Consider the following 21,876-nt stretch of genomic DNA (forward strand, 5'->3'; position numbering starts at 1 on the left):
GTCTCTTTCGTGTATAGGCAGCAATATCATGCAACCATAGTATCCCTACTCCATTCATTTTGACAACTGATATGAGTTTGTTTACCTGACTCCCATAACAAAATTCACTAAATTTGCTATTTCTAATCCTTCATACATTCCATTGTCAACATCTTCCTCAATTAAAGTTTAATTCTCGTGACCACCTCAAACCAATTTTAATCTACAGCATTTGACCAAGTGGCCTTTCTTCCTACACAACCTGCACTCGACATATACCGCTATGCACTCTTTGTCCATGGCAAGGTATTGCGTGCTACTGCAAACAATAAGGTATGTTATTGATGCAATTTAGGATGAGGTAAGTTCCTGGCTATTGCTCATATATACAGCAATTACTGCTTATTTTTCCAATGAACATGAATGTAACATAATGACAACTAGCAACTTTGCTAGTAACAATGAGTGCGAGTCTGAAGTCTGACAGAGGTAGGAAAAACACATTTTACTTCACCACTGAACTGCAATTGGTTTTGATGAACCCTCTTCATCATTCTTCAATGCACAATAGGTGGCTTAAGTAACCCCAGATGGTACGGGCGTTACCGAGGGCATCCAGGGTGGCTTCTTTGAGTGCTGTGTGGGCTGGGGAAATGTAGAGTGGGGCTGAGGCTGTCCTGAATGAGATAATGTGTAGAGTGGCTGAGGATTGCATATTATGCCTGAGTGTTTGTGTGGATGAGGGTGTGCATTGTGTGGTGAGTGTGTATGTGTGTGTGTCTGTGTGAATGCAGAGTAACTGTGGGTCGGGGTATGCCAAAGCTGATGAAAAACGATGTCTGATGTACAACTAATTTTTGGGGATCATAGTATTGTGGTTTTGTTAAGGTTTATGCCGGATTGGGGAGAGGGCAGAGGGTCTAAAGAAAAATTATCTTAATATTCAACATTTCTAATGATATGACTAAAACAAGGAATGTATATGTTCTTATTCATACATGGATAGTTATGAACTATTTCTGCGATTCTAAATATGAAAAAGAAAATATGGATTTTCTAAAACAATTCCACCAGCTAAAAATGACAATTGAGACGTAGCTTTGGCGATGGACTTTCTGAATTTAAACAATGAAATTAATGTTCATATTGATTCCAAGATGGCCGCCGGAAAGTAAGGTTGCACTCCCACAAACTCCTGGCCAGTCACACAAAAAGGAGAAATAAAGTCGATAGCAGATAGCAGGAAAACAGAGATGAAGATTCACAACTCCCGTGAGACTAAGTGCAGCGTTATAGTGTCAGACGGATTGTGGTCAGCGACTGGGGATTATGGAGTGGCAGCCGATCGGCTTCCCCAACACCGAGAGAGGCGGGCCGGGGGACGCTGTCAGAACGTATAACGGATTGCCGGAGGAGAAGAGACGCTGGCGCTGGTGAAGAGGAGACCCGGCAAAACCAAAAGCTTGTGGTAGCTATCCCCCCGCTGCAGAGAGTGCAAGGCAGAAATGGAGACCCGGCTCGAGCAAGGAACCCCAGCATCAGGAAGACCGGAAGATCAGGAAGACCGAGGGAGAGGCGGATCCCCGCCACCTGACCTGCAGAGGAGCGGGCAAGTAGGGGTGAAGACCCCAAGCAGAAGCCTCGGTACAGAAGAGAAGGGATCAGCCGCTGAAGCAAATATAGTGCGCGATCCAAGAACGGAGGCAAGACTGGCCCCCGGCACAGAATGCACCGGAGACAAACATTCGGGCGGCCAGCCACCTAAGGTGAGGGACAAACTTGCCGCGGACCAACACCGGAGGGAAGACTGGCCTGGATAAGGGCACCCGGCACAGAACGTGCGGGAGACAAACATGCAGGCGGCCCGCCACTCAAGGTGAGAGACACTCTTTGCATGCCCCTGCCCCTTCTGTAAAGAGGAAGGCATACAATTGAGGCCCCAGGAGCGGGGAAAGTAGATAGTGGGCCAAGGAGCAGAGCCTCGGCCCCTTGTGACCAAGGGGAGAATTCGTTAGCCTGGTGTTGGGGCTGCTAAGGAAGAGGCAGTGGAAATCTGCAGCCGTGGGGTGCCCTCAAAAGAAGGAGCCTTCATAGCGGGGGCCTGAAGCGAATGCCAAAGAAGTCAACACATTCAAGCAGATTTGCAGGAAGATGCTAGGAAAAAAGTTAACCCAAATAGAGCTGTATAACTTCTGGTGCACACTCAGATGCCCGGATCAAAGGGGAAGCAGACCCCAGTGTCACAGAACTCTAAGAAAAGTGTGAAGAGAGGTCAATTAGAGAGGTGCTGGCAACAGGCCCCTATAGAAGTCGCTTCTGTCAAATTGGGCCAACAAGAAAAGGGTTCCGAGGCCCCTCAGACATCTGAAGCAAACAAGATCTGCCGGCGTGCTTAAAGGGCATAGAGGAGAGGATGACAGCATCTTACAGGAGCAAATGGCTAACCTGAAGGAAGAGCTGAAGAGTACCTTGAAGGAGGTCAGGGATGATATCAACTCCTTGGGAAACAGAGTGGACGTAGCAGAACAAGGTCTATCGGAAGTGGACAAAGAGGTACGCCGGAACGCAGAGCTGTTAGAGCAAATTGCTTCTGCCACGCAAAATCTGGAAATTCAGGCTGAGGATCTGGAGAACCGCTCAAGACTGTCCAACAAAAGAATTAAAGGCCTTGCAGAATCCAACTCGGAGGCAGATCTGAAAACAACTGCACAGCAGTGCTTTGCAGCTTTATTGACAGACACCGCCCCAGAGGAGATCCGGATAGATCGGATTCATAGGGTGGGCCCCATGAGGAGTGGCGAGGGAAGCAGACCTAGGGACGTATTGGCTGCTTGGCCTCTTATGAAGCAAAAGAGAAATTCCTCAGGGCAGCCAGGGGGGCAGACTACGATTTCCATAAATGGCTCGCAGGTGAGCTTGTTCTTAGATTTGGCAACAACCACACTCCAGAAAAGAAGAGGTATGTGGCCGGTAACGAGATCTTTGGTCGGAAAATTCCCTATAAAGGGACCTTCCCTTTGGCCTTTTATTTCCGTGGGACGGAAGACAACAAAGAGCTACCGCTTGCGCTGAAGGCCTGGCGATCTTGGGGATGGAAGACAGGGATGCAGACCTAGGGGAGCAAAGACATGGGACCCAACAACAGAGATACAGGCCTTGGGAGTGGACTAGCGTTCATGGAAAGAGAGGAGATTAAAGGTCCTTATTCGAGAAGAAAACAGGATGAAAAGTAATGCTGAGTCGACACATAAAATCATACACCATTTCTTCCGAAGGGGTACGAAGAAAGAGAAGAACTGGGGAGTAATATATGAAGAGAGGAGGCACAGAGAGTGCTATCTAGCAAGAATAAGCAGGCCTCTAAGGGAAGGGTGTCGGGCACTGCTTGGAATCATTGAAGGTCAGTGCAACCTTAGGAGTCCGGGTAGAAACGTGGGCTGGTTCCCACATTGGTTGGGATGTATCTTATGATACTGTGCCTAAACCGTATAGGGGTAAGGGGGGGCAAGTAGGGGAGAAGGGTGGGGGTATGAGAGGGGGCACTGGGGCCCACTTGGAGGGCTTATGAGAACAGTCAGGGGTAATGGAGCTTTCAGGCATACAAAAGGCGAAATGGGGAGAAATCAACAAACTAAGATAAGACCGTTGCTAATTCTCTCGCATAATGTACAGGGCCTGAATACCCCCGTGAAGAGGAAGAAGCTAGGAGCACGGATAAAAAGGGGCGGGTAGGTCTGATATTACTACAAGAAACATATCAAAAAAGGAGATGGTCACAAGAAACACTTGCACCAGTTTACACAAACATACCAGGTAAATGGCCGGAATAGAACAGTGGGGTTATTAATGGCCCTAAAGAACTCTTTGGGTGCAAAAGTAACCAAAACTCTAGCGGATCCGAACGGGGGGTTTATCTTCCTGCATGTAATATTGGAAAAAAAGGAAATGACAATAGGTACCATATACACCCCCAATGGGGGACAGGACACATTCTCACTTCAGACATTGTTGAAATGAGAGAGCTTTGCAGAAGGGGAGATCCTCCTTAAGGCAATTTTAACATAGCTTGGGATTCGGAGAGGGATAGGAGTGGTTGAGTTGTTAGCAAAGGTCAATGTCCATCTAAGGCAGTACGAGACCGGCTGGCCGGAATGACTTTGAGAGACTTCTGGCGGGCAAAAAAAGGACAGGAAACGGGGTACACATGTTTCTCACAAGTCCACCGAACGTTCTCCAGAATAGAATATGTCTGGGGAACGCCTGGTATATTAGGGACACTAACAGATATAGAGATTTCCCTATCAGACCATGCACCGATAAAGATCCACCTCAGTGGTTTAAAACTGAATAGCCTGCTTTGGGCCTGTAGGATGCTGAGTGAACTCTCTAGGGATGACATATTGCGAGAGAAGGTGAGGGATAAAATTAAGGATTATTTTGCACTAAATGATACACAATGGGTTCTCCTAGGTATGGTATGGGATGCTTTTAAGGCAGTTTTGAGGGGGGGGGGGGAATTAATCTCACTAAAATCTCACAGAAGGAAAGAGAAAGACAGGCTAGAAAAAGATCTGGAGGCAGAATTGGGAAAGGCCCAGAAAGAATTAGCAGAGTTTAAGAATAGGGAGAACTATAATAAAGTGAAAGAAGCTCAAAGACAACTGAGGATGCTTAGGTCCACCAGAGCGGACAGCGCCCTCCTAAATCTTAAGCAGCGCTTTTATGTCGGGCCAATAAAGCAGATAAAATGCTTGCCAGGTTACTAAAACAACAGAGCGGGCATCGCCATGTAAAGGGATTAAAACAACCAGTCGGAACCATTACCACAGATTCAGAGGGAATAGTACAGGCCTTCATAACATATTATAAGCAGCTGTACTCCTCAGAACGCCCGGACAATAGCAGGATAAAAGCATACTTAGAAGGGATACCATTTTCCAAGGAAGCTGGGGGGGACAGGGAAAACCTAAAAGGGGAAGTCACTGAAGATGAGGTAGAGAAGATGATAAAGCGTCTCCCTGATAATAAAGCTCCAGGCCTGCATGGCTACACAGGAATTCTCTATAAAACTTACTGTAACAAACTAAAACACTTCCTCACTAGATTGTATAGTTATTTTTCGGCACAGGGAAGTAGTGACCCGCTCGATGACAGAGGCGAAGGTGGTACTGTTCGAAAAACCAAATAAAGACCCTAATAGCTGTTGATCATAGACCCACTGCACTACTAAATACGGGGGCGCAAAAATCTATACAGGGATTTTAGCGGAAAGGGTGAAGGGAGTTTTGCCGGGGGTCATAGGGCAGGACCAATCAGGTTTTATTTCAGGAAGACAAACGTGGGCAATACCAGAAGGGTAATTCACCTACTGGAGAAATTAGAAATAAAACGGACCCCAGCCACCTTGATTTCCCTTGATGCTGAAAAAGCTTTCAACGCGGTAGAGTGGCCTTATTTCTTTCTGGCGATGGAACAAATGGGGTTTGGCCTGAAATATATCCAAATGGTGAAGGCAAACTATAAAAATCCTTCAATAAGATTGACAGACAATGCACGTATTTCAGAAGCTATAGATATAGAGCGAGGGACCAGACAAGGATGTCCCTTATCTCCCCATCTATATGCCATATATTTAGAACCTTTGCTCGTCAAAATCAGGCAGAACAATGAAATCAAAAGGGTTCCATAAAATGGCCACTTACACAGACAACATTTTACTTATGTTGGTGGAACTAACATCTTCCATCCCAGCCTTGGTCGGAATACTAAGGCAACAAGAAGGGTTGTCAGGCCTTAAGATAAACATTGGAAAATCTGAAATGTTGGAGGTGGGCCTGCCTAGAGAGACGATCACTGTGTTGCAGAGCTGCTCCCCGTTTCGCCCCGCCGGGGGAAGCTTAACATATCAGGGGTTAAAATTAAGTAGTAGACTCTCAGCGCTATACCAGGCTAATTATCCGGATCCGATTAAAAAGACGCAAGCAGATTTCGCCAGGTGGACCCCGATGCGGATCTCCTGGTTGGGGCGAATAGACACGGGAACGATGGGGACCCTCCCCAGGTTATTATATAAGTTCCAAACACTCCCAATACTGGTCCCGAAGGCATTTTTTCAATCAATAAATTGATCTATAGATTTATCTGGCAAGGCAAACACCTGAGCGTAGCTTTGGACCTACTGACGACCTCAAGACAAGGAGGCCTGGGCTTGCCTAATCTGTATCGCAATTATGAGGCCGCTCAATTGAGAGTAGTGTGCAAATGGTTCTCTGATAGCAGGGACAACGTCTGGGCATGGATGGATAGATCGCTGGAAGGATGTTCTTTGCCTGGTCTTCTGTGGCGTCATGGGAAAGATAGGCCACGAGTGCGAGGCATAGTAGGGTACTCCGGGCAACTTGCGACATCTGGAACAGATGAATCAAAAGTGGATACTTATCGAATATCCCATCCCCTTTCAGCCCTATGTTTGAAAACCCTAACTTCTTCCAGGAATGGAAAAAGGGACATTTAGATGGTGGAAGGAAAGTGGGTGCGTGAAAATTACAGATATGGTGTGGGAAGGGGAATTAGCGTCTTTCGAGGAGTTAAGACACATGTAGGGTCAACACAGGGAGATAGATTTGAATACGTACAGCTGAGAAATTGGCTACGACAGAGAAATCCACCAGGCTGCCATTAGATAGCTGACACAATTTGAGACGTATGCCACTACCCATACAGGGGACAAACATTTAGTATCGGATATTTACATGATTCTTCAAGAGTGTTCAGATAAAAGGAGATGGCCGTACCAAATAGCTTGGGAGGGCACACTGGGAGAAGCTGTTTCAGAGGCTCACTGGGAAGGGATATGGAGGAACATTCCAAAAATGACCAGGTCCCTTCAGACACGAGAAGCATGGTATAAAATGATGCTGCAATGGCACTACACCCCTAGCAAATTGCATAAAATCTACCCCTCGGCACCTCCGTAGTGTTGGAGGGGTATGGGGAGATCGGGGAACGGGGACATATATGGTGGGGGTACCCTAAGATCAAATGTTTTTGGGAAGACGTTACTGGGTACCTGCAGAAAATGGTTCCGGAAGCTTTAACTCTCTCATTAGGTGAGAATCTCTGTGGACTACTAGACCCGGAGCAACATATAATCTCTAAGCCACAGAAAAGAGCTAGGTGACTTTATTAATAGCGGGCTGTCTGGTTATCGCAAAAAAATTGGAAGCAGAAAAATCCACCCACAGCGATATGTTGGCTTTGTAAACTGTGGGATATAGTAGCTATGGAATGGATCACTTATTTCAAGGGGACTCAGAGAGATTCTGGAAAGATTGTGGAGAAGCTATCTCCTTCTTGAAAAGTGACTTAGTGCAACAGTGGTGCCCACAACATATGGGTACTGGACATACAATGACAAGCTAAAAAGAATCCCCTCACAGCCAATAGTTTGCAAATACTCTATTTCTCGCAGCTGGCCAAAGTGATTCCTAGAGGGGGTGGTGGGTGGTGAGGGATGTGGGGGTGGAAGAGTTTTAGAATGAAGAATGAATAGGAGTCTAGTAAAATGGAGGGTGAGTTTCAGGAGTGCACCAAATATGATGTATGACGAAGGGTGATTCTATTGGCGGTGCCACAATAGTCAAATGGCTGAGATCGAACTATCGAGATGATAATATTGATGTAGAAATTAAATGAGTGCAAAATTAAAATGCCATCAAAGTATTTTCTAACTTTCTGAACTATGTCTTCCATTTCCTATCCATTGCTTTACTCTCTGCACACTTCCTCCCTACTGTATGCAGTGATGAAGTCTTAGTATGTGATAGAATACATTAACAAATGTGATTCCTCTCTAAAATCAGCAGTGTTTCATTGCATTGGGGCTTGTGTAATCACCATCCAGCATGCTGTTTATTTTCTACTCAGAATTGTCTGTTACTTTGCCCCCATCTCTTCTCTTCTGCTGGTTCCAGACTCTGTGCCTCTTTCATGCTTGGGGTTACCTCTGAAATTCCAAAACTCTTCTCCACACACTGTCCTCTTCCTGCCTTCACCCAGCCCCACCAGAATTTACACTCCATGGCACCCTATAGGGTCCTCTTGCTGTCCTTTACCAAGTCTCCAACCATTGTCCACTCGCTCTCGCCCGGACGCCTCCTCCCCCGATCCCAGTCTCCCTGCCCCTTCACATTTTGCCACCTGAAAGACAGTTAAACAGACAGGGCAATTACACGAGTCACATTAAACTGAATGGAGGAGGTGTGGAGGCAGAGAAAATGAACCTTTACCCCCACCAAATATATGTCACCAATTGGACCTCATTGAAATGTATGCATCCATTCCCAGTAGTGGTAGGTGGACAGAGCAGATAGGATCCCGAGTCTTAAGAGAGGGTCTATCGACATGTAAAGAAAGTAGCATAACATTCGGGCCACACTAGGGACCTTCCAGTCAGGATTGTCATTTGGAGGTCGCTAGGGGTCGCAGCTCAACTGCAACCCCTGCTGCCTCCCTTGCTACACTAGCCAAAAAAAAAGAAAAACTGCCCGTTTGGTGTGCAGTGTTAGGCCGGGTGCCGAGGCACCGACCTGGCTGCCTGGGTGCTGAAAATCACAATAACAGTTGCGCCACTGCCTTGTAGTTTCGATTTATTTCCCAGTGCCAGGCCTCCACGGCTCGCACCCTGGCCCAGAAGATACAAGTGCGGGCTGCCTGGAAGGGACCACCAGTGTTCCAGTTCTTCCTGTCCTGAGGACCTGAGTGACAGTCTGACTCCTACAGTTAGACCCCTCACCTGCTGGCATGCCTGCTACTCCGTGCCAGTATTGTGTGCCTGTAGTGTGCCGTGGAGTCCTGGTCTTGCTGGCCCCAAAAAGTCTACTTGTGTTATTGCCTTACGTTGTTGGCGCTATATTGTATATATTGCTACAGATGGTGATCCATTCTTGTATGAAATGTATATCATATTACAGTGATATTGTAACCATATTTTTCTTAGTGCACTGGCACAATGCAATGTTTTGTCAAGGGGTGAAAGGTTGTGTGCCATCACTTTCCGTGATGTCTTGGGGGTGGGGTCAAATGACATCACTTCCTGTGATGTCATCGGCGGTCAAGGGTCTTGTGACGTCCTTGCTTCCAGTCCTTCAAGGGAGCTTGCACAGCAATGTGCAGCTGAAGAACGAATCAGGTCACAGGACAAGAGGGTATGTTCAAGTGCAAAACAAGGGAATGCTTCCGCACAGGAGGTGTGCTGAAAAGCATGCACACGTCAGTCATCAGGAACGGCAGCAACACCAGGAAGGAAGACCAAACGGGTTGGGAGAAAAGCAAGGATCCATCTAGATGCGCATGGCTTTCCATGGCCATTGAAACACACAGACAGACTATCGTGGCCTGCTTTCCTGCCTTTACAATTATGTGGATCTGGGCCGCTGTGCCTCAAGTGGCAGAAAGGGGGGGAAAGCTACTGTTGTCAGACAATTATGGCTAGAAGATCACAGGCACCTGTTTCAACGAGGAGTACAACAGTGTGATTGAAATAACGTCCATGGGCGCCCAGACGGTGAAGACTAAAGTACAGCAACGCGTAAGGATTACAGAGCAGGGAAAATTAATTCCCATTACAACCTGATCAGCGAAAGACTCGGTGAATTCCATCAGGGGTAGGTGTTGTATAATTCCTGAAATGATAGACAAGAGGCTGCGTAGCTGCAGATGATGTTTCTTTATTAAGCTGGGACATCAACTTGGAATCTGCATCATAAATCATATAACAACAAAAGGGCAACAGGCCCTTGAAATCTGGTGCAGCTAATGTGAGTATATTGTCTCTATTGAGGCTCAGAGGCCAGTCCAGTGGAGGAGCACACAGGAGCTGATGTTGCTCCATGCCTTTACTACCCGCGTATGCCGCGCGCCGAGCGCGGGAGCCGCACTTTCCGCTGTGCGGCCGAGATCTCGCGAGACCGGCAGGTCTCACGATATCTCTACACATTTCCCTCTGATAATGCAAAACAGGTTATTGCAGGACATACTCATTGTATCTCGCCGGTCTTCTGTGTTCCCTTTGCAGGCCGATCACCTCTCTCGCTATGGACATCCTGCTTCTGGTCATCTTCTTGCTCTACTGTGGGTGCATCCGCTTCAAACTCATTTCCTTCGACTTCTCTTCTGTCTCCGGCTCTCGTTCTCTCTCTCATTGTCCATTACCTTTTCGGTTACGGGTCTTTCATGGGTCTTTTCTCTCTCTTGCCTCTTTTCAAATATGGCTACTCACTCCATGTTCCATGTGCGCCCGTCTTCGGTGCGGACGTGGTTGGTTCCTCTGTGAATCACCTTTACAGGTCTGCTGAACCTTGAGCCCGTCATTTGATCCTTGGTCGGCAAACGTATTTTGATCCAATCTCCTTCTTTTACGTCTGACCCTTGTTTTGTCCTTCTTCTGTCGCTCCACCTTTTCATGCGTGCTTTGCTGTTCTCTATTCTCCACACCACTTCCGACATGTCTACTTCCTCATCTTCTCTTACTCTGGCCAACCATGGTGGCACTGGTGTGGAGGCTGCGCTCCTCCTCTCAACATGAGAAAAGGGGAGAATTGGGTGATCCTGTTGGGAGTCAGTCTGTGAGCTGCAATGGCCTCTTTGGTCGTTTTGAGGGGATTCATTCCTGAGGCGGTCGCTAAATGGAAGGCTCCCTTGATAAACCTGTTGGCCCTCTCCACGAGCCCACTGGCTTGGGGATGATACATTGCTGCTTTTTTCTGGTGTATGTTGTGCTTCTTCAGGAACAGTTCCATGTCTCTGGATATTAGTTGTACCCCATTGTCTGTCACTAACTCATTGGGGAGTCCTTCCCTCTGGAAGATGACAGTGAGGACTTCTATTACGGTGGCAGTCGTGATGTTGGGGACAAACTCGGCCTCGACCCACTTTGATTTGATAAGTAATCCACTAGCACTATGCCATAGCGATGTTCGGGCGCCATTGCTTCCAATAGTCCTATAAAGTCCAGGCCCACCTTTGACCACACTGCTTCGGGGGTTTCTGTGGGAATCATGGGTGCCTGTCTGATCATTATGCGCTTATCACTGTTGAGACACTCATGGCATCTCTCAATCATGGTACAGATCCCCTGATCCATGGACGGCCACCAGTAGGCTTCCCTCACTCTGCGACGTGTCATGGTGTTGCACAAATGGCCTGCATGAGCTCTGCACAGGATGGTTTTCCTTATACCTGTGGGCGGAATCACCTGGTCAGTTTTCATAATTATGCCGTCAGCTTCCGAGATTTCATCTGCCACTTTCCAATATGGTCTCATTCCTTCTGGCACTGCCCTTTCATCTGGCCATCCGTTCTTGACCCATTCTCTAATTCTCACCATGGTGGGGTCTTTTCCGTCTTCTTCCATCCAGTGTCTCTCACTTAGCTCTAGGTAGTCTGGGGCCCTGAGATCTGTGATGGATGCTACAATGCATTCTTCTTACAAAAAGGTTGTGGCCTTGTCCTTGCCTTCTGGCAATCTTGACATGCAGTCCGCCTGCGAATTCTTCCACCCCGAGATGTGTTGTACCTCAAAGGTGTATTCTTCCAGTTTGGCTGCTATACGTGCTAATCTGGGTGTTGACACTTTGGTGCCGCCTGGGCTGAGCATATGGATGAGGGGTTTGTGATTGGTGACCAACTTGAACCTTGTGCCCCCACACATATGTCCTGAAATGTTCTACAGCCCATGCACACGTGTACTTTGACCCTTTTTTGAGAAGCTTGCGGAGCGGCGCGGAGGTTTCTGAGAATTTGGGGATGAATTTGGCATAATATTCCACCAGCCCGAGGAATGACCTCACTTCGTCTTTGTTGGTGGGTTCGGGAGCTTTAATTATAGCTTGTAGTAGGTTTTGCTTGGGACTTATACCTTGCTCCAATATCTTGTACCCCAAATACTCTACTTCTTTTGCACTGAATATGCATTTTTCATACCTTAAGCTTACTCCCGCTTCTTGAAGCTTGGTGATGACTGTTTTCAATGTGGCATCATGCGTCTGGTCGTCCCCTGCGTATGCCAGGATGTCATCCTGGAAGTAGGACACATTCCTGACGTTCCGTAGTAGAGCGTCCATCATGCATTGAAATGCCGAGGCTGCGGTTGATAGGCCAAACGGCATCTTTGTGAATTGATAAGTGCCAAACGGAGTGATGAAAGCAGTCAGTGGCTTGGACTCCTTGTGTAGTTGTATTTGATGGTAAGCATTCCTCATGTCCAACTTCGAGAACACTCTGGCCTCCTTCATCATGAGGATTGAGTCATTGATGCTCGGCAGGGGGTAGCTGTACGCGATTACTTCCAGGTTTAGACTGCGGAGATCAATGCATACCCTTAGCTCTTGTGAATTCTGTTTTTTTTATGAGTACCACTGAGCTCAGCCACTCTGATGCTTCAATTTCCTCGATGGTGCCATCTTTCCTCATTCTGTCCAATTGGCTTCTGAGTGTGTCTTTTGTGGTTGCCGGTACTGGTCTTACTCTGTGTTTGACCGGGACTGCGTTGGTCTTAAGTAGTATTTTGTGGACGAAGCCCTTGATGTGTCCTGGCTCTTCCGAAAATAGTTTTGGATAATCACCTTTCGCTACTGGCGCTCCTCTCAAACTGACTGACAGCACCTGGTCCTCCGTGCTCGGGTCCAGCTTAATTTTCAGTTAAGCCTAGTTGTACCACCCTAGTACAGCTGGGCCTTCTTGTGGTAGTCTCTCTTCCTTTGAACTCCACTTTCCCTTTGATGTAGCCCAGAAGGTCTACTGACGCACCGCTGAAAACTGTAGGCCTGTGCCGCGTGCTGAGCACTTGGACCATCTCTGTTCCCATCATCTCTTTGTACGTGTGAAGGGGTATTATGGTGAGGTCAGAGCCCGAGTCGGCCATGACTCTTGTTTCCAGTCCATTGATTTTGATTGCGCAATGGGGCTTTTCTCTTCTGGCCCGTGGGCTGTTCACCATTATGACGGTAGGTCTCCCTTCATCTTCAGAGGACGATTCCCTCTCCGTATTGTGTTCAGCGATGACGCTCGTGACTTTTTTGTTTCGCCATCGACACACGATTGAGAAATGTCCAATCTTTTTGCACACTGAGCACTCCTTGTCCCTTGCCGGGCACTCTTTATCAAAAGCTAACTGCTTCGTGCTGGTGCACATGTGGCATTTTAATGGTTCTTTCCTCAACCATTTCCCTCCTCTCGCGTAGAGGACAAGCCTCTCCTTCTTTGGGCGGAAAGGCACTGCTTGCACTTCAGCTGGGCTGTGGCCGCTTGCAAATTCTTTCCTTCTACCTGCCGTCTCTTCCACTGCTCTCGCAATTTCAACTGCTTTTTCCAGCTGTAGTTCTTTCTCAAGAATGAACTTGTCTTGCGCCTTCCTGCTGTTGGTATGGACCACCAGCATATCGCAGATCAGACTCTCTGCGTTCTTTCCAAAGTTGCATAACACCGCCAATTCGCGCAGTTTGGTAACATAGTCATCTACTGGTTCAGACTCATACTGCTTGCGGCTATAAAACCGTATCCTGTGTAGGACGGTATTCTCTGTGCTGGCGAACCTTTTGACAATTCTTCTTACGGCTTACTTAAATACATCATCGTTGTCGATGGCTAATGGCTCTGGGGTGAGACTCTCGAACACCCTTTGTCCTTCGACGCCCAGGGCATTTAGTAGCATCGCCGTGCGTCTCGCTGCCGAGTAGCCTGCACCGCCCAAAGCCTCCACGTACGTAGTGAATAAGGGTTGCCATTATGGCCACGGAATGGCAAGCCTACCTGGAGTTTGCAGGAAAGGCAGTGGTGGTGTTGCTCCTTGCATGGCGCTGCATGGGTTTCGGTGGTGATCCTCGTCACCAATTATGTTGTATAATTCCTGAAATGATAGACAAGAGGCTGCGTAGCAGCAGATGATGTTTCTTTATTAAGCTGGGACATCAACTTGGAATCTGCGTCATAAATCATATAACAACAAAAGGGCAACAGGCCATTTTAACTCTGGTGCAGCTAATGTGAGTATATTGTCTCTATTGAGGCTCAGAGGCCAGTCCAGTGGAAGATCAGACAGGAGCTGATGTCGCTCCGTGCCTCTACTCCCCGCGTCTGCCGCGCCGAGCACGGGAGCCGCACTTCTGCTTTGCGGCCGAGATCTTGCGGTGCGACAATGGCGCCTGCATATGCAAATGCGTTCATGCATCGATTTGAAACAATCCATATTTTACAAAAAACAGAATGGCAAAGTAAACTAAAGAAGTGGGTCCACTACATCAACGACATTTTCGGTATCTGGCAAGGAACAAGAAAATCACTGGACGAGTTCATGATATATATCAACAGCATAGATCCACGCATTCAATTCACCTCCGAAATTGGCAACCCCGGCATGCATTACCTGGACATCAGCGTTAATGTACATAATCAACAGATTACAACTTCCCTGTTCACCAAACCCACTGACAGGAACAATTATTTGCACCGTATGATGCACCGTATGAGTTTTCACCCGCAGAACCCCTGAAGAATTTACCTTATGGACAAATGTTGCATTTGAAAAGGATCATTAGTGACCAGAGAGAATGCGAAGAGGAACTAGAAAAGTTGAGCAAAAAACTAAAGGAAAGGGGATACCCCAATGAAGATTTACAAACAGCAAGGAATAAGGTATCTGCCAAAGCAAGAGCTAGCACACTAGACAAAAAACAATCTCTGGCACTAGTATATGTGTCAAAGTTCTCTTCACAAAGTATGCAGATCAAGAGATGTATTAACAAGCATTGGACTAGATTCAGTATAAGGGCACCTGGCAGAACCCTGAACAACCCAGGTGGGTGTACTTTAGTGAACAAAAACGAAAATGCAGGGTGAGAGGTCACACCAATCCTACATATGAACACATATCACAGTCATGAGTATAGAATTGCTGAACTGAATGTATTTAATAACATTTATCAAAGAATGGTAGGGATAGAGCACCCACAGGTGTTTAGAATACAATACAAATCTGTATAATCCAGTAAACAAAAGAGCTGTATTTAAATGTAACCAACATAAACAGAAGAACTGCCAAAATGTTGTCAATTGTTTCAATTGTGCAGTTGTAGAATGAACATAAACGTAGTTTCCTGGACATTTTGAGAAAAACAAACAAACAACAATGCTTGAACTGTGCATTGTTCAGCTGGTATGATCGTCGAAACAACAGTGTTTCGGCCTAGAGAAAAGCTGTAAGATGCAGCTGTGTTGGCAGGCCTTCATCAGGATGTGTGATGTGGTAGTCCCGGGGTCTCTAGCTACAAATAATAAATGGAGTGTGATGAGTAAAGGAGTGACCTCAAAATAAAATAATGATTCCTTAAGCTCCCTGAGGATGCTACATTAAAACAAAGAAAAAAGCTTCACAGAAGTGGAGCCTGGTTCTTACCACTAGCTTATCCAGTGCTTGGATGAGCAGTAATATCCATCATAGGTGTAGATATCTGGGTGGCACCAAAGTATGCCAATTCAAGGGACAATTGTGTGCCTACAACAAAAATGATAGGATCCATAAGGGTATGTTACAGATCCAAATCATCTATCTCATTTAATGAAAACATAGGACCAAAATCTTACGTCGGGCGGTAAGTAGTGTGTCTTCTTAAGTGGTAGAAATGGAGATACCCACTATGTATGAATAGTGTCTTCTATAGTTGAAAAAACAGGAGGCTCTCACTGTGCTCCATGAGTGTTAGAACTGGGTGTCCATACATTGCCCAACCTTTGTATCAAAGAAAACGCATAGCCGTGTGGTTATCGCGGTGCGTTTGACAATCAAAAAGGCCCAAACTTGTTATGAATGAACGAAGCTTTAAAAAGGTGCACCTACTCGGGAAAAGTAGTGGAGTACCCCTTTTGTCTAAGTGCACACGAAGCGTATGTACGAAGACTTACTTGCAAAAGGTTTCTTCCGCGTTCACGCGGAGAACTGCATGGTGTCCCCGGCAGCGAGAGAGTGAAACAGTTTCTGTGGAAACCGCGGGTAAACATACCGGCGGTCCATCCTGATTGGATGTGTCTTGGCGCTCCCCTGTTGGCGCGTAATCGGACGAGCTGCCAATGGCCCGCTGCCACGAGGGAGACGGGGCGGTGCTGCAGACTAAGGGAAAACAAGCGGGCGTCGTAGATCAATAGCGATCAGTAAAACATGAATGACGTGCCGAGGGCGCGTGTGTTGCGAGACACTCAGTGAGAGCATGGGAGAAGCGCCTAGGGCAACAAGCCTACTTACGGGGCAGGCAAATGTAAGCTTACCTATGTAAGTCCCTTCATAGGTTAGGCCTTGGTTAGTACTATAAATACATTGTGTAACAACAGGTACGAGAGTGAGAGGGCGCAACAAATGTGTATGCACAACAATTGTGAATATAGCTACTTCACACCAACTTCATTAGAAAAGACAAGTTTTTAGAGCATGTTAGAGACTGCATGTATCTAGGTACACAATGAATATGCAAAGTATAAATGTTACATAAGGCCCTGGTAGGAAAATCTTACTATGGATTCAACATTGCGTGATAACATCCAAGCTAGACAACATAATTGTGTAATTAGCAGTGTGTATTCTTTCCAGAACTAGCTGAGAAAGAACGCAAATGTACTTGTCTAAACACCCATCAACTTCATCAACTTCTGAAATAGATCCAGTGGGACCCATAGATATATATATCAGAAAAGGATCTAAGAGGGTTAGTGATGTGGTGCCACCACAGAACAAATCTCCTGTGGACCGGCGGGCTCCCCTCTCAAATCCTCAGTGTCCAAATTCAGCTCAAGTGACAAAATCAATGGTTATTCATTGGTTGTAGACGTGTTTCCATTCCACGGAGACATTCAATCCTGTTTTCACTGTGTCTAATTTGTGGACCAAATGCTGTTCAAGCCTAGTAAGTGCTTTATCCCGGTCACCTCCTCTCTTTTGTGGAGTGAGTCGTTGAATGATGGTCCATGAGAGGTGTTCATTGGTGTGTCCTAGTTGACTAAAATGTTCACCCATGGGCTTGTCCGGTGTTCTGTTCTTGATACAGGATCTATGTTCAGAGATTCGCTGTTTCACTGGTCTTGCGGTCTTGCCTATGTATAACAGATGGCAGGACATTGTATCCCATAGATCACAAATTTACTGTTGCAATTGGTATGGGTCTGCAGAGTGTGATGGTAGTCCTTATAGACAAAAGTTTTGGTGGGGGTGGTGTAGCGACATGCCACACAGTTTCCACATCGATAATGTCCAGCCACACTGGGGAGATCCCACAGTGTATTATGTGGTTTGTTTTCTTCGATGTAAATGTGGACTAGGGAGTCCCTCAAGTTTCTGTTCTTTTTAAAGGCGAAAATGGGTTTTCTCTCAAGAGTACATTTGTTCTTTATCAAATGCCAGTGTTTGTTGATAGTTTGTTTGGTGAGATTACTTACAGGGCTGTATGTGGTGACGCAGACAAGTCTGTTCATTTCTTTTTTCTCCTTGGGTGTCAGGCATATCGTTGTGTCTGTGTTCAACGCCCTTTTTCTGGCTTGTTTTACGGATTTCTTTGGATATCCCCTCTCTCTTAAGCAATTTTGTAGGCCGTTGGCATGTTGCTCATATTTTTCTTTCTCTGAACAATTCCGTCTGATTCTAAGGAACTGGCCATAGGGTAGATTATATTTTAAACCCTGAGGGTGATAGCTGGAAAAAGTAAGCTATTCCGGTCAGTGGGTTTCCTGTAAAGTTCAGTTTTGTGGTTGTTGCCTGATCTATATATGTGCAAATCCAGAAAATCCACCGCCTGTAGCTCCAATCGATAGTAAACCGAATATGGTCATTGCAGGCGTTCAGCCAAAGATGAAAAAGGCCCACGTTTTCTTCTGTACCGATCCATATCAATAAAACATCATCAATATATCGACGCCACAAAAGTATCTGACTTGTAGGGGTTGTTGTCGTTATATATATGGTCTGTTTCATATTGTGCCATATATAAATTGGCGTATACTCTTTTTAGGACAAACACCTTTACACAGTAACTAAGAGCACTACGAGACTCTTGTGAGAAATATATTTAAAAAACCGTGATATACACGTATCAATATGTATCCTTTAAAATAGTGTCACCTAACCACTATTGAGTGAATCAGAACACGGTGCTGACTGTCTCAGGTCAGGTTTTGATTTAACTGCGAAATCAACATGAATAGATGTATTGATCATGCTTGCTTTTCTTTTCTTTTTTCTCTATCTTTTTGTGTTGAATATTTGTTTGTATCTGTGGGCGCCCTGCCCAATTGAACAATTGTCTTCTGTTGAATTATGGCTTTAAAATATGTTTTTGGTGTGCTTAATACTCATTAACTGATATGATTCTTTTTGAAACATAAATACTACTGTAGTAGTAGTGCATAAGTAACACAGCTGTGAAGAAGGAATTATTCCGAAATGCATTAGCCAAGGGGTTTCTGTTTGCCCCAGTCTCAGTACTAGCCTAATTGGTGAAGCGGAATCAATAACTTTGATCTTTTTGAAATACTGATACACCTTTTGGAAGAATAAAATAATCTTGAAAACGATTATAGTTGGACTTATATATATTTTTTATACAAGCATTAAAAAATTGTTTAACCCGAAGTGGGTATTAAGGGTGTGCGGCCCATACCGAAGGCTAATTAGCCTAGATCTTTTCTCCCAACTAATTGGCTTTTGTCATGAATTGGTGCTCATTTTACTGGACCAGAGAGAGAAAGACACTGTGGCTTTACTGGCAATTGCAGCTATGGACCGGACAAAAATTACTGCTGCATACGCTTCAACCGACTGAGCCTTGCTCGTCTATTTTGCATACGTGCAATTATACTTTTTCTTGTAAGCAGTGATTCAATGCTTTAGCCTGTTGTCGCATGCATGTTCATTGTGCAAACTTAAGGGGATGGTGGTTTGCAGAAAAAGCTTGAAAGCCACACGAATGGGGGGATAGTGAACAGAAAAGCCTGTCCTTTTCCATTTGGAAAGTAAAGGGAATTGGGCACAAAAACAACCAATTTGCAAGCGTAAATGAGCATTTCTTCCCCATAGACTGTACTATTGAGACTTTTTCTGGTGAGGAGCACCGCTAAGGTGGTGATATGAAGACATGGGGCGTTGCACTTCAGATCTTTTGAACCTGGGCTCTGCCTGACGGTTGTTTTCCTTATGGCGCTTAGCACCTTGCTGTTTGGAGGAAGGGTGAGATGACTGTTCGCACCTTACCCTTCCCTTCCGTGGCTTTGTGCTGCCGAGACTGCGTGTCTCTGTAGCTGGGGGGAGGAGAGGAGCAGGCACGGGGAGTTTGGGGCTGCCCCTCTCCCAGCTGCCAATGGTAACAGCAGTTACCCTGCCTCGCTTGTGGGATTCCCATGCAGCATTGCCCAGCCCTGGCTGAAGATGAGCGGGGCTCCATTTCAGCCTGATAGTTGGAGGCCACTTGCTTAGGGCGGAAAACAGTCTGAGGCACCCATGGATGCATACATCATAATGGCGACATGGGGCTGATGTGGCAATGAGGTGATAAGAACACTTCTGTGTACCCCTAGCAAAGTGGAGGGATTAATTAAATGCAGCTTTTAAGTAAGTACTGCAGAGAGCACATTTAAAGCCCCAGAAAGAAATATATAAAGGAATACATTGCCGTATTATTAGACTGCTTACTGGCAACATGGCACGTGAAGCTCGGGGCCCCTTTCATTTGAAAAAGGTAAAAGGTTCTGACGCTGTCATTTCACACAGAGCACTTTCAGGGGCACCGGTATGCCGGCGAAGCCTGGACGCAGGAGCAGTCACTTTATAGCATAATGGCACATTTAGGTACTGCATTATATTCAACAGGAGCACAGCTCTGCAGATGAACTATTGGTGCATTTTGGTGATTGAAGAGTGCAGACTTCAAAGTACAATCCAGAGTGGCTGATCGATGCACTAGGGCGTGAATGCAGCCAACCTAGCACAACTGATGCTAGATTTTAGAAGCCATGAATGTAATTACAAATCACAGTTGGTTTTCCTGGGGGTATCATACCCATCGATTAGTGTACCTTGAAAGGCCCTAAACCGCCCGGTGAAGATTTATCAAGAGCATGGTGACGTACCTTTCAATTAAAGGCGATGTTCACGTCCTAGAGCAGGGTTATTCCAGTTCCAACTCAGGGTAGGACAGATACACATAACCCAAGGCAACTTTAGGGATCCCAATTGCAAAAGAGTAGGTTTGCCAACCCCACAGGAGTACGCTCCTCGTGTAGTAGTTAAAATAGCAGAGCAGGATTTCCTCAAAAGGGTTCAAGCATTGACAATGCCAACAATTATTAGTCAGCATATGGCAGCCTAGGCTCTAGTCATAAATTAGTATCACATGCCCATTCTTTTTCACACATTTCCATAACATGTTCTGGCAGGTATGGTTTCATATACCAGGAATTGCCAGCCAAAGGCCATGTACTCACACCGTTTGCAGGTTTTATCAAACGCAGTGGTGCTCACATCATTGCTAGTGTTGTGGCTTTTGCCATCAGCACCTCAGGTGATTCCTCCATTGCTATCCAATGCTCAGATTCTCACACCGCTGTCACTGAGAACCAAAGTACAAACCCTGTTTGCAGAGATCCTAGGCGTCCCGCAGATGGAATCCATAGGCACGAACAGGGTGCGCAGGATAGGCTGAAAAGGAGGAGAACGACCATGCCCAAGGGTTGTCCTGGTTGCGTTATCTTCATACCCCCAGAAGGAGAGGATCTTATTGGCTGCTAGAGCCATCGATCATGTAGACTGGAACGGTACCCGGATCCAACTCTTTCAAGATATCGCTCTGAGCACACTAAAAAAGAGGAGCGAGATGGGACCAGTGGTACGAGAACTAGCCAGGAAGGACATAAGATATAAATGGACTTTCCCGTTCGGCCTGCAATTCAGTTGGAAGGAACACAATGGCGCAAGAGCGGGCGGTTCTGGTGATGGGGCTCTGAGGAGGTCAAGGCCCTGGAAATGGACTAAAGCAGAAGGAAAAGCAGGAAGAAGGAAAAGCCAGAGGTCCGCACCAATGACAGGAAGGGGGGACTAAGGGCGGGCTATAGAGGTGGAGGTGACAAATGAAATGAGTCTACAGGGAAGTATAAGATACACAACTGGGGGGGGATGAGCGGTGGCTGTCGATCTCTTTCTTGATTTCACATGAGGGTCATGTCACCTTTGACTGGGGCGTGCCTAGGTCTCAGAGGAGGGTAGGAGGAGGTTGGTTCCTCAGCAGGAAGGGTGCTGAAGAGGGTGGGAGTACAATGGGGGGCATTGATGGCACCGTGGGGAAGGACAGCAGGCAATTGGGAAGGTACAGGGGAAGGGAGGGGAGGGGAGAAGCGGCACACAGGGGGTTCATGAATAACACAGTGGCGAGGCAAGGGATGGGATAATGGGCCGGAAAGGAAGAGGAGTAAAAAGGGGAAATTGGTTAGCACCAAGTTCATGTGCGTGATATTGAATGGGAGCGGACTTAGCTACCCCCTTAAGAGGAAAAAACTGGACCTGTGGATAAAAGATCATAGACCAGATGTAGTGGCACTTCAGGAAAACCATCTGCTGCGCCGGGACCAGAGCAGAATCCGACTACACAACTATTCATGCATACTGCACCCCTCAGCTAAGACCAAAACTTTTTTTGGGAGGAGAGTGATCTTCGCATCGGCAAAATCCTAGTGGATAGAGACAGCCAATATTTGGTGGCTAGGGGGGGCACAGGGGGAATTCAATTTACAAGAAGACCTCATGAGAGGGGAGGTAATACTGATGGGGGATTTCAATCTGGCTTGGTCCCAGGAATTGGACAGGAGTGCAAA

At 46.4% G+C, this 21,876-nt stretch overlaps 1 protein-coding gene across 2 annotated transcripts in view; it reads right to left on the bottom strand.

Annotated features, from left to right (window-relative positions):
• The window catches only part of JAKMIP1 (janus kinase and microtubule interacting protein 1), a 3,487,328-nt gene that overhangs the window by 3,445,567 nt on the left and 19,885 nt on the right, over positions 1-21,876 (bottom strand). The gene's annotated exons all lie outside the window — the stretch shown is intronic.

This window comes from Ambystoma mexicanum, chromosome 6q (assembly GCF_040938575.1).
Source record: "Ambystoma mexicanum isolate Mex_15411 chromosome 6q, UKY_AmexF1_1, whole genome shotgun sequence".
Classification (NCBI taxonomy): domain Eukaryota; kingdom Metazoa; phylum Chordata; class Amphibia; order Caudata; family Ambystomatidae; genus Ambystoma; species Ambystoma mexicanum.